The sequence below is a fragment of the Mirounga angustirostris genome, unplaced genomic scaffold (assembly GCF_029215605.1).
Source record: "Mirounga angustirostris isolate CCGP_5_RB_7025 unplaced genomic scaffold, mMirAng1.0.hap1 SCAF_13, whole genome shotgun sequence".
In the NCBI taxonomy this organism is placed as follows: Eukaryota; Metazoa; Chordata; class Mammalia; order Carnivora; family Phocidae; genus Mirounga; species Mirounga angustirostris.
Genome location: NW_026991721.1, coordinates 3,596,713 through 3,609,377, shown reverse-complemented (window position 1 = coordinate 3,609,377; position 12,665 = coordinate 3,596,713).

The window sequence follows — 12,665 nt, the reverse complement described above, 5'->3', positions numbered from 1 at the left end:
AGCCGGGAGAGAGGCCTGGAACAGGAGCATCTCCCTCGGAACCTTCAGAGAGACCGCCCCACCACCTCCCACCCCACTCCACACCCCTGTCGACACCTCTGTCTCAGACTTCTGGCCTCCAGAGCTGGGAGAAAATCCATTTCTGTTGTTTTAAGCCTCCCAGTTGGTTATAATTTGTTACAGCGGCCCCAGGAAACTAATAGAGTTGAAATGCCCTATGGTCACAACCAACCCGGTGTGCCCAGAGCAGAGGGGCTCCCTGAGATGTGTGACTTCTGGTGCCAGAGCCAGGACGGTCCCAGGCGAAGCGGGACACAGTCACTCCAGCTCCAGCCTGGCGGGGCCGCCCCATTTCCCACGCCCACAGCACCCGCGACAGTTACAATTCAGTGACTAACTGCTTCATGATTACTCATGCTGTGGTGGTCTCCCCACTGGAAGGGGAGCTTCTGGAGGCAAGAACCTCATCTGTCCCTGTTCCCCAGCAGCTAACACAGTGCCACAAAAATGAGATGCCCAATAAAGGTTTCTGGGGTGAATGAATCCTAGAGAGCAGATTTAGGGTAGATGGGGACATCCCAGGGCATAGAGTTGGTGCTCAGCTCTGGGAGAGCTGGCCAGCAAGGGCCAGGTTGCATGGGAGGTAGTGAGCAGCTCATCCCTGGGAGCATTTAAGCAGAGGTTGGTGGGATGCTGCATTGCACAGCCTACACTGGGTGAGAGCCGCAATCAGCACTAAGACCTCTCGAGTCCCAGGGTTCTTTTTTTTTTTTTTTTTTAAGATTTTATTTTTTTTTTGGCAGAGAGAGAGAGACAGCAAAAGAGAGAACACAAGCAGGGGGAGTGGGAGAGGAAGAAGCAGGCTTCCCGCCAAGCAGGGAGCCTTATGCAGGGCTCAACCCCAGGACTCTCGGATCATGACCTGAGCCGAAGGCAGATGCTTAACGACTGAGCCACCCAGGCGCCCCAAGTCGCAGGATTCTGTTCGGGGCTTGTCCTGAACACAAAAGACAGAGGACAGTCAGCTGGAGGAAAGGGTGCTGGGCACCCAGGAGCACAGAGTGAGGACACCAAATGACAACAGTGGACTCAAAGGGATTATTACAAGGGGAAAGGCAAAAGGAGAGTAATAATAATCATAACAGTAGTCATAATTTTTGGACCCATTTTAAAGGTGAAAAACAAAGGCAGCAGAAGGTTAACTAAGTTCCCCTTTGCTCTGGATATTAGAACTGAAGTCATTACCTCGCCTTTGTCGTGCTCATCATAGCTCACAAAGCACTTTCACGTACTGCCTTAAGTAAGACAGAAGTTTGTTTATTGACCATAAAAACCCCGGGGTATGTGTATGAGGGCCGGTGCTCCCCAGTTTCAGAGATGCAGGCGTCTCACATTTTGCCGCTCTGCTTAATGAAGCCTCCATGCCCAAAGCTGTTTCATGTCTAAAATGGCTGCTCTGGCTCCAGCCATCACAGCTCTATCCCAGCCGGAAGGGAGTGGGATAGGAAAGAGGGAAGGGCACGCCTCTTTCTTTAGGATGCTTCCTGGAAGTTGCATTCTTATGCACTATCATAATTAACTGTAGGTGACACAATATCTTGAAAACCTTAGGCAAAATTTTCTCATTAAATTATTTCATTAATCCCACCGACACCAATTTAGCACCTACCATGTGCCGCTGGCCTCTCTGCATCTATTCATCTTACAGATTTCTCCCAACAGCCCCTAAGACAGGCCCCAGTGAGCCCATTTCACGGACAGGGAGAGAGGCCCAGAGGGAACTGCCTTGCCTGCAGCCCCACCCGCAGGCCATGGCCAGGCTGGCCCCATGGATGCCAGGCCCGGCTCCAGCATGCCACCCCCCACTCCGGGCCGCCTGCGAGTCACAGCCAGTTGGTCTTCCCTCTTCATTTCCCTGGGATCACACTGTCTAGCCCTCTGGGGATGACCCTGCAGAGGAGACACCGGGCAAGGAGAACAGTGACTAAGCAGATGGCCTCCAGGGGATGGCTGCCTTCCCATGGAGGCCAGCCTCTCACAGAGGGGCATGAGGATCTCCCCTGTCCCTGGACCAGCAGATCAGGCAGCTGGTTCCCCAGGGAAACGTCCACAGGCCTCTCTGGGCTGTCTCTCCTCTGTGTGGCTGTCTCGACCCTCTGGGTTCAAGCTGCCAGGCCCCAGCCAGTTGGGACTCCAACAGAAGCTGACCTGTCTGCAGTCCATCCCCTCCTCTGTACGCTGAGCCCGAGAGCCAACCCCCCTCAGTGTCCAGGACACATGGCCGGTGCTGAGCCCCCCGGACCCCAGTGACACCAACCACAGCCAACACCCCGTCCCCGCTTTCCCTGCCGAGGTTTGGAGCATTCCCTGGATCCTCCAAAATCCAGGGACACTTTCCATTCCCGAATCCTGCTCTACCCCGAGACAATGAGTGTTACTGTCTAAACCCCATGTAAGCTCTATATGAACTGCAAAGCAATAGGAGGTTCTTCTGATGCCTAGTCCCCTGCACCTAGACACCCGTCTGTTGCAAAGCCCGCTAGGGCCCCGGATTTGCGACGGGCAGCGTCCCGGCTGCATGTGCGAAAGCTGCGCAAGAGGCCAGCAGCACCAGATCCCCTGGTGGGGGGGGGCCTCCGTCCAAACGGGGGTTCTGAACCCAGCAGGAGCGACCCACTCTCCCACTGCCTGGCGGACGAGGACTTGGAATTAATTGTTTCTCACCCAGTCGAGAGCAGAGAGGCCTCTGCAAGTGATAACTTGGCTCTGTGACCAAATAAGGCAATATTACATTTCACTGTTTACAGCGGCCAGTGCAGCCCGGCAGCTCCGAGGGCATGGGGAGAAATGCCGTTCGCCCGGCGCCTCTCCATTCCCCACATCCAGTAACTCTGCCCAAAGCCAGTTATCATTTCCTTATAGAAACAGCCATTCGTCACTTTTTAAATACACCAACGAGCGGGAGAGGTGACCCAGGCTCGCCTCCAGGCAGCCGGGTGGCAGAACCTGGCTTTGAACTTCCATACGTGTGATTGAAAGGTCGGGAGAGCCCGAAAGGGTTTATTCCAGGGCTTGAGCGAAAGCAGAAGCACCTGGTACGGGGCAGCCCGCCGAGCTCCGGGTGTGAGGTGCCTCCTTGTGCCCTGGGAATTTATTTCAAACCTTCTGCAAGTAGGGCTGCTGTCACTGCCCGGGAGAGCCGTGGGTGACCTTCCCGTCCTGACAGCATTTAGAAAGGGAGGTGCGAGGTTGGCGGGCCAGGATTTAGTAATTGGTGTTAATAACCAGACACGTGGAAATGTTGGGAGCCCATTACAAGGCTTTAGATGCCAAACAACACTTCGACCTACTAGGGTCACAGCTTCGACCCTGCACCCTGCGTGGGGCCTTGCGTCTCCCACAGGGGGGGCCATCCTAGCCCCAGGGGCTCAACCGGCTCCCGTGTGCCCGGTGCCCCCAGCGCAGACCCCATTCCCTAGCGGGGAGGGCACGGGTCCTCCAGATCCAACGCAACACAGTTCACCCATCTCCCCTTCAAAATGGAATTCCCCCCCTTTTTTTAAAGATTAATTTATTTATTTTAGGGGCGGGGCCAAGGGAGAGGAAGAGAGTCTCAAGCAGACTCCCCACTCAACGGGGAGCCCGGCATGGGGCTTGCTCGTGACCTGAGCCAAAATCAAGAGTTGGATGCTCAACCGACTGAGCCACCCAGGCGCCCCCCAAAATGGAATTCCTTAACCATGAGACCCTTGCACTGCCCAGTACCCTGCTTGATGTCAGGAACTCAGGTGGCTTCCCCTCTGCTCTCTGCCTCAGAGCATCCTTCCTGGACAGCGGAAGTGCTCAGGAAATGTTTTCCGGGGAAGAGAAGGAATGGGCGAATGAATGAAGGAATGAATGAAATGTATTATTGTGTCTCTCCCCACGGCAGTCTCTGATTCACCTCCCTCAAATATCCCTCGAGGGGCGCCCGGCTGGCTCCGTCGCTGGAGCGTGTGGCCCTTGATCTCAGGGTTGTAGGTTCGAGCCCCACGTTGGGTGTGGAGATTACTTAAAAATAAAATCTCAAAAGAAAAAAAAAATCTCATTTGAGTTGGAGCAGGACGGGCTTACAGTGGCCGAGAGAGGCAGGGAGAGCTTTGGGGTAAAACTCTTGGGTCCACAGCTGATTCCCGGGGAGGTGAACAGCACCCAGTTCTCTGCTTTCCTGCCCCGACAGCCCCGAACATCCCCTCCCCCCGCCTCCCTTCGACTCAGAGCTTCCCCTACCCCCAGGGGGAGGCTTCCCCACGTCCGCTCGCTTGCCAGCCCCCCACCTCCCCGCACCCTGTCGTCCCTCCTCCAGTCAGGAGAGCCACAGACGGAGGGCCTTCGTTGCTGCTGGAATTTGGGGCCTCTGCTTGGAACCCACCCACCTGAAGGGAGTGCAATCCGCTTTCCCAGGTGATGCAGGACATCTCAGGACCGAAGCGGCGTTTTGAAGGAGCACAACCCTGGGAGGCAGACCCACCGGCACTGAGACTGCCCTGCCCTGTGGCTTTGGCCAAGTCCCCCGACAGCTGTTCCTCCAACATGGGCCACGTGCTTCCACCCCAGGGACAAACCAGCCCAGGATCCTGGGCCTGGAGGCACAGCCCCGTGACATGGAAAACAGCCAACGTTTATCGAGCACTCCTGTGTGCCCGGGACCCGTGCTCAGCATTTTCCTTGCGTGGCCTCATTTAACCCCTGAGCAGCTTGTGTATCCGCTGAGGAAAGAGACCCCAAAGGAAGAAATGATTTATTCCTTTTCCTCCTGTTCTTTACCAGGCCTCTTCAGCGGACAGCCACCTGTGGGGCCTCACCCTGTCCCCGGAGAGATGGAGACACAACTCATTGCTTGCAGGGCTGGGACAGTGTCTGAGGAGGAGATATATGTCAGGGGCCTGGCACAGCGTGGGAAATGGAGGCACTTAGGGTAGGGTGGTCTGAAGGGACCGTCGGTGGTGTGAGCCGTGAAATGGGACTGTTCTTCTTCTGTGGCCCCAACTTTGCAGAACGGAAGCCCTATGGGTAAAGGGAGAGAGGGTCCCTGGGCGCCGACCCTCCCCTTCAGCAGACCACCAGACCAAGGTGGGCCCTGATGGGATGGGTCTCCCAGGACCCCAGTCGAGGCTGGCTGAGGCCATGCCTGAGGGTCCTTTGGGATCCCAGGGAAGTGTCTGCATGTTAATGATTAACCCACGATCGACACCTGGCTGCCAGTCCTCTTGCCCCGATGACTCACTTTGCAAACCCTGCTCACCCTGGGGAGTGGTCTCTGCCACCTTGCCCGAGGTGCCAGTACAGATGTGTTCTGGAGCCCCAGGGTCCTCACCTGCGGCGGGGAGCCGGCACCCACTAGAGGCGAGCGCGTGGGCAGTGCTCAGATGGAGGAGACAGCACTGGACCCTCTGCTGACCAGTAAGGAGACACGGGGTCCACAGCGGGGTGGGGGTCTGGGGAGTGCTGCACACTGCCAGCCCAGTCAGCCCAGGCTGGACATCCGGTCTGCCCTCTAGATCCCTGTGCATGTGGCTTCTGGGCGGTGCCCAGGCCAGTGGGCAGGGAAAGCACCGCCAGGATGGTGGGCCTGACCGGGGGTAGGTTAACACAAGGCACCTTCCAGAAGGCAAGCCCCTCCTGAGAACAATAATCACAAGCCCGGTTTCTCAGCTTCGGCACTGTTGACATTTGGGGCTGGCTCGTTCCTCATCGTGGGGGCCGTCCTGTGCACGGTGGGATGCTTGGCAGCATCCCTGGCCTCCACCCATTAGGGGCAGGAGCACCCCACCCTCGGGTGCGACAACCCAGAAATGTCTCCACACTGCCCAGTGTCTCTGGAGGGCAATCCACCGCCTTCCCTTGAGAACCGTCGTACTGCCTGGATGGAGTGCTAACTATACCGGGCGTCCCACTGAGCGTTTGGGCCAGGAGGGGCCCTACGAGGGCGGCCCTGATGCCAAGGCTTTGGGGCCAGGCCCCTACGTTGGACCCGACTCTTGTTTACTGGCTGAGCCTCCTAGAGAGAGCTGCCTCACCTCTCTGTGCTTGGTTCCCTCATTGGTAAAACGGGACTAATAACAGTGTCGAGCCCAATGGCACCTACCGAGTGCTGTTTCGATCCCGTACTACGCAAAGCTGGGGCCCAGAGAGATGAAACCACCAGCCAGAGGGTCACCCAGCGGGTAGGGGCAGGGCTGTGGGGGAACCTAGCCGCCTCTCTGCAGAGAAGCTTGCAGTCACTGAGCCGCTTGCCGCTGCAGAAAGAGGGGACATTGTACAAGGGCTGAGAATTAAGAGGCCAGCCCGCTCCCACCTCTGGGACTCGCCTCCTGGACAATGGGGAGTTTCCGTTCTGAGCAACATGCACCGAGCAGCTACCATCTGCCTGGTGAGGTATGCAGGGACTCTCACGTCGGTCCTATCCCTACCGGGCAGCTCCCTTCCCAGAGACTGCCTTGCCCCCGCCCCGCCCAGGATGACCCTCAGTCTCCAGGGCAGAGGGGGACAGAGTGAGGTTTGCAAAAATGAGTGAATTCGCTGGAAAAGGACTAATTTTTATTTTTGGTTTGTTCTCAAAGTGTCTGAGAGTCAAGGCAGAGGGAGGAGGAATGTGAATTAGGCAATCAGATGTTTACAGAAAAGCCCTCAAATAGCTACAAAGTGTTGCCAAGTTTTGTGATCCCCACACTGAGAAGGTCCGAGGACCCGTTTCCCGTGAGGTAGTCCTCGGACGGCCACGCCAGGGAGAGACGCGGTGACTCTGCTCTGTCATCAGGGAGACAGTCTCCCCGGAGGAGGGCCGGCCCGAGGCGCACAGAGGAGGAGGGCAGGTTCCGGTCTAGGAATTCCAGGAAACGCCGAATCGTGGCGCGAATGCACGAGCCGTTTTCAAGACGGTGAAGCCAAAGGCAGGATGAGAGGCTGCCCGTAGGGAGGGTCCCGTTAGGGAAGGGCTGGGGCCAGCGGGCTGCACCCCCTGCATCTGCTGGGGACGAGCACGCAAACCTCGAGCTGCACTGGGGGTTCAGACTCCAGCCTCCACCTCTCCCAGGAGCACGTCGTGAGCGGGATTTCTGTCCACCAGCTGCATAGTGAGCGAAACTCCTATGCTAACCACACAGCCCCTGGGCTTGCGACCTGGCCTGAAGTGCCCGGGGCTGTAACTTGGGGGATCCCCTGGGAAGGCCCCTCGCTTGCTGTTGGCAGCAGCACCCTTCAGTCTTTATGTCTTTGTCACGAAGGCCTAGGAGCGGAGCCCTTGATCGTGACGCCGCATCGGCAATGGGGAACCGTCGGACACATCGGGGCCAGTCACACCCTAGCGTAATGGAGGTTAGCACCACCCTTCGCTGGTGGCTCCTGGCCGAATGGAGGCCGGCTCCTCTGCAGGCGGTCGGACAGCTGTGGGACAGCCAGGGCCGCAGGGCCCCAGGGGACGGGCCCTGACCAGGCACAGGGGTGCACAAGGGCAGTGAGAAGCCACTCGCCTTCTCCAGCGGTCCCCAAAGTCCCGTGGTTCCCCTTTCAGGGCCGTGTGTGGAGACTTCCTCCGGGGGTGGAGGCTGGGAGGGGCGGTAGGGGGGCCACGGGGCCTGGTCTGGGGCGGGGGCTAGATCCCGGTGCCGGGTCTGCCTAGCAGGTGTGGCCTGGGGCGCGTCAACCTTTCAGCCCCTGGCTTCCTCTTCTGTAAAATGGGCAAGAACCCCCCCCCCCCCCGCCACAGAGAATTGGAAGGACAGGGCGCACATGGTGGCATCTTCCTCGGTGAGGCTCAGCGTCTGATGTTGGGGCTGGGCAGGGCCTCCCTCTGGCTATGGCCCCTATTTTGTCGCCAGACGGACATCCTAAGCATCCAGGTCTACTGAGAAATTGTCTCTTGTTGCCAAGAGAAGCCATGAAATGCCACAGAGGCTCTCAGGACAAGGAGGAAGAGGCAGCTCGGAGTTTTGGGAGACCCGACGTCAGGAAGGTGGCCAGAATGAGCTGGGTCACCCCTCATCAGTCAGAGGACGGGTCCCCAACAGGAGGTTCGGAATCACTGTCAGAGGCAGTTTGGGGGGGCAGGGCTGCCATGGTCTCAGGGTCTCCAAAAGAGGCCCTGCCAACAGGAAATGCAGACAACCAGGAGGAGGATCAGCGGGGGGAACCTACGGGGGCTTCTCTCTGCAGAGGGGATCCTGGCACGGGGGATGTCACACATCAGAACTGACGGGCCCCACGCACCCAACTGTCCCAGGGCCCGACCCTCAGGGGAGTGACTTCTCAGAGTCGGGTCAAGGAACGGGGTTCTGCACGCGTCCTCAGGGAGGCTGGGGCAGAGTTGGACTGACAGCAGCCTCGGTGGTGGGTGGCGAAGGCCTTCAAAGTGTGTCCAGCCTCATCGATTAGCCTCCTGTGAACTCGCTGGGCCACAGTCTTGGCCGGCCCTCGGGAGGCAAGGGCTATTTGCTTGAGCAATTATTTCAGGCAGGTTTGAAATGAAATGCTTATGTAAGTGGAGCTCTGTGACCTTGGACAGATCACACTCCCTCTCTGGGGCTCTTTCTTCATCTCTGTCATAATGAAGGACTTGCATAAACAGCCACATTGAAGGGAAAGGCCTCTGTTGGTTCAGCAGCAAGGGACAGAAAACTTACCTTTAAAAAGGTGAGAGTGATTTTCTCTCACGTAAGACAAGTCCAGAGGGTGGCATGTCAGGATTCCAGGACTGGTAGGGGGCATCATGAAGTCATCAGAGACCCGGGGTCCTTCTCTCAGGCTGCTCTGCCATGCTCAGCAAAAGCATCCACCTCATGGCCCAAGATGGTTGCTTGAGCTCAGGCCATCAAGTCTGCATTCCAGCACCGGAGAGAGAAAAGGCATAGAAAGGCACTCTCCTCCCTGGAAGTTGTTCATATGCTTTCATTCCTTCCCACGGGCCTGAATTTAGTTCCATGGCCGCAATAAGCTGCAAAGGAGGCCGGGACATGCAGGCTTTGTTCCGGGTGGTTACACGCAGGCTAAAAACTAGTTACTTTGAGAGAAAGGCAAGGAGTAAGCCCTGGGGGACAACCGGCAGTCTGTGCCATGGGTTCGGGAGGTTCTCCAGACCTCGTCCCGGGGGACTAGCGACTGGCCAGGGACTTGGTTCTCCCCTCCTCCCTCAGAGCCTCAGTCTCTCATCTGTAAAATGGGCTGTCAGTCCCTGTGGCCTCTGCTGTGGGTAAATGGCTCCCCAGAAAAGACAAGGGAAGGCAAGCTGAGGGAAACCACTGGGGTGTTGGCCGGCTAGAGCCACGCCAGCCCGGTCTACCACTGGCAGAGTGAGCCATGGTGCCCAGATCTTTTCATTAGGCGGGTGCGTGGTCATGCGGGTACCTATCTGGCGGCCCTGGAAGAACGCGGTGCGCCGTGGATGCACGACGGATCCAGTCACCAGGCGAGCGGCTCAGGGACGATGAACGACCTCATTTCCCCGGGGAGGCTCTGCACACACGCCCGTGAACCCTGCCTTCCCCGCCCGTGGAAACTGTGAAACCCTGCGATTAACATGACGTGTGTCATCTTCCTGGAGCCGTAAAACAATTCCGGAGCAACTGGATCTTGCCGCTTTCACACTGCGTCGTGATAAGATATTTCTGTGTAAATGTGCCGTATCAATGTTGACCTGGGATCAGGCCTCCAGACGTGGTTCGTAAATCCAAGAGGATTCCTTACTCTTGACCAGCATTCCTGAGAGAGTCAAGCTGGTTGGAGAAGGAGCAGCTGGCTGCCCTCAGGGCCTTTGCACGGCTGTGCCCTGGGCCCGGAACGTTCCTCCCCAGACGCCCGGTACAGCACTGTGCCCTCCCTCCCTCAGGCCTACATGCACACAGCCCTTCCGACTCCTGTCTGTGGCGGCTTGCTCTCTGTCCCCTCAGGCTGCCTCGTTTTTGCTCAAAACCCCTCGCTCTGCAACACAATAGTATTGCCTATCTTTTTTCTCCTGCGTAGGAAGAGCATCTCCATAGCAGCAAAGATTTTTCTAAAGCCCCGTGCCCTCAGCACCTGAACATATGGCAAGGAGGTGCTCGATAAATATTTATTGCCTGAAGCCCGCCACTTTTCTAAGTATTTTCTATTGGTCCTTGAAGACTCTATTAAAGAGGAAAAATACTTTTAATTCCCTGATCTAGCAGCTCTGGGGAGATGTTCCCAGGTGGTGTAAGACATCAGTACATGTGTTCTTACTGGAGCGTCTGCTTTCTGGACTGCACCTGGTTCTCAAGGGATTTTAGGGTAGCTTACCGACATTTTTTTTTTTAAGATTTATTTATTTATTTATTTTAGAGGGGGTGGGGAAGAGAGAGAGCGGGGTGGGGGGGGAAGGTGCGCAGAAGGAGAGAGAATCTCAAGCAGTCTCCACGCTGAGCGCAGAGCCCGACGCGGGGCTCGATCTCACAACCCTGAGATCATGACCTGAGCCAAAACGGAGAGTCGGACGCTCTACCAACTGCTCCGCCCAGGAGCCCCTGTAGCTTGCTGAGATTTTTAAAATTCCACAAGAAACATAATAATTTGGGAGATCATACAAACAACGAGGCACAGGGACAATGAGGTTCTGGAAGTAGGGCGCCTGCAGAATGGCTTCTGTGGGCCAGACACGGAGTGTTTCACCTCGTCTTGCTCGCTCGCTCTGCATGACAACGTGGGGGCAGGCGCCACGTGGATCTCCATCTTACGAAAGGAGACAAAGAAGAAGCGCATTTGCCCAAGATCACTGAGCTGAGGAAGGGCAGGTGGGTGCGAGTCAGCAGTCTCTTAGCAAGCAGGAACCCCCAACCCCGCGCTCTAGGCCCAGCACCGGATTGAAGAACGTGGGGCTCAGCTGTGGGTGGCCCATTGTCCTAACCACCTGCCCCAGGCACCACCCCAAAGTTGTCCCCGAGACTCCCAGCAGACAATCCTAAGAGGAAAACCAAAGCTGCTACGTCATTCAGGTTGTCCACAAAATACGACCACACCAGTGGCTCAGAAGGAAGACGCCGAGACCAGCGGGCTTCTGGGCACGAGAGCAGATGTCACTTTCCAGGGGTCAGGATCCCTGGCTGCAAACAACGGAAGTCCACTGCGGTTCCCTGGGAAAGAACATGACGGATGGCCCCGTGAGAGGCGGGAGTGAAGGAAAGGGCAAGTGCCCTTTCTCCGTACCATCGCACGATCCCCTGCCACGGCACAGGGCTGCCACAGCCACCGACCCGGCCGTGCCCCACTGTCCCGAGACAGTCCTCGCCCTGCCCTCTCCAGCCCCGAAGCCTGGCGCTCACGGGAGGGTCTGCGTGGCCAAGCTGGAGTCACGTGACCTCGGCCCAGCTGCCAGGGAGCCGAAGCTGGACGGCTTGCCACCACCTCACGGGAGAGTGGGCTCTGTACCCACAAATATCACACCCAGGGGATCCCCAAGTGGGAAAGGGAGTTAGTGCTGGGCAGCCCCCTCCCCCAAATGGCCAAAGCCCACACACCCTCCCTGAGGAGACCCGCAGGAAGACCTCCCATGGGGCCCATGGGGAGCCACAGGCTCTCACTCCTCCACGACCCCTGGGTAATGGGGGGCCCAGAAGGAAAGGCCTCCCTTCAGTCGCTGGGAGCGTGCACACACTCGTGCACGAGGCAGCTGCAGGACCCCCGCTCTGGGCCACGCGCTCTCCCCAACAACCTGCTCCAGATGGGCTGCCCGGTCCTTCCCCGCGAGCCAGCGAGCCGCTGGGGGCTGTCTACCAGCCGGGGCGACGTGCGTTGCAGAACCATCTGCTCGAAACCTCCTGGCTGGCAAGAACACAGTGGGTGATCGATTTGTTTGTTTTAGTTTGTTCTAGTCTGTTTGGTTTATTAAGCCGTCCACATGGCTGGAGTCCACTGATCCACAGTGCTGTGCCGGAGCCTCCACCACCCCCCGCTCCCTCGCCCCCTGCTCCGTGCGGTGCCCTGGGAGAAGGGCGGGGAAGGGGGAGATGGCCTTTATGCACTGGGCCCCCTTGTCACCTACTTGGCTGTCAGGACAGAGGCCTGGCTGTCTGTCTCTCTGGCCTCTCCTGCGAGCTGAGGCTCCCGCCCTGAAGGCTGGAGCCCTCTCCTCCAGCCCAGCCTCCTGGGGTGCTTGCCTGACTCCCCCGGGTGCTAGAGTGGGGGTGCTTCATCATATCCTGTTGATCCCCCAACCTGACCCGAGCCTCTGTGAACCGTCCTTTCTTTAAACCCGGTAGGGGCTGAATTGTGCCCCCAAATTCCTATGTTGGAGTCCTGACCCCCAGCACCCGAGAAGGTGGCTGAATCTGGAGCTGGGGTCTTTATAGAGCTGATTAAGGTGAAATGAGGTCAGCAGGGTGAGTCCTGATCCCGTGTGACCGGGGTCCTTACAGGAAGAAGGGATCAGGACCCAGACCCGCATGCAGGGACGACCCCGTGAGGACCCAGGGAGAGCACGGTCGTCCACACACAAGGAGAGAGGCCTCGGGGAGACCCCGCCCTGCCCACGCCTGCATCCTGGGTGTTGGCCTCCAGGACCAGGGGACACAGAGCTTCTGTCGTGTGAGCCCCGTCTGTAGCCCCCTCTCCCCTGCTTCTCCGGGTCTGAGCAGAGCCGTCATCCAGAATGGGAAGGCAGCCACCCAGCTCCCTCAAAA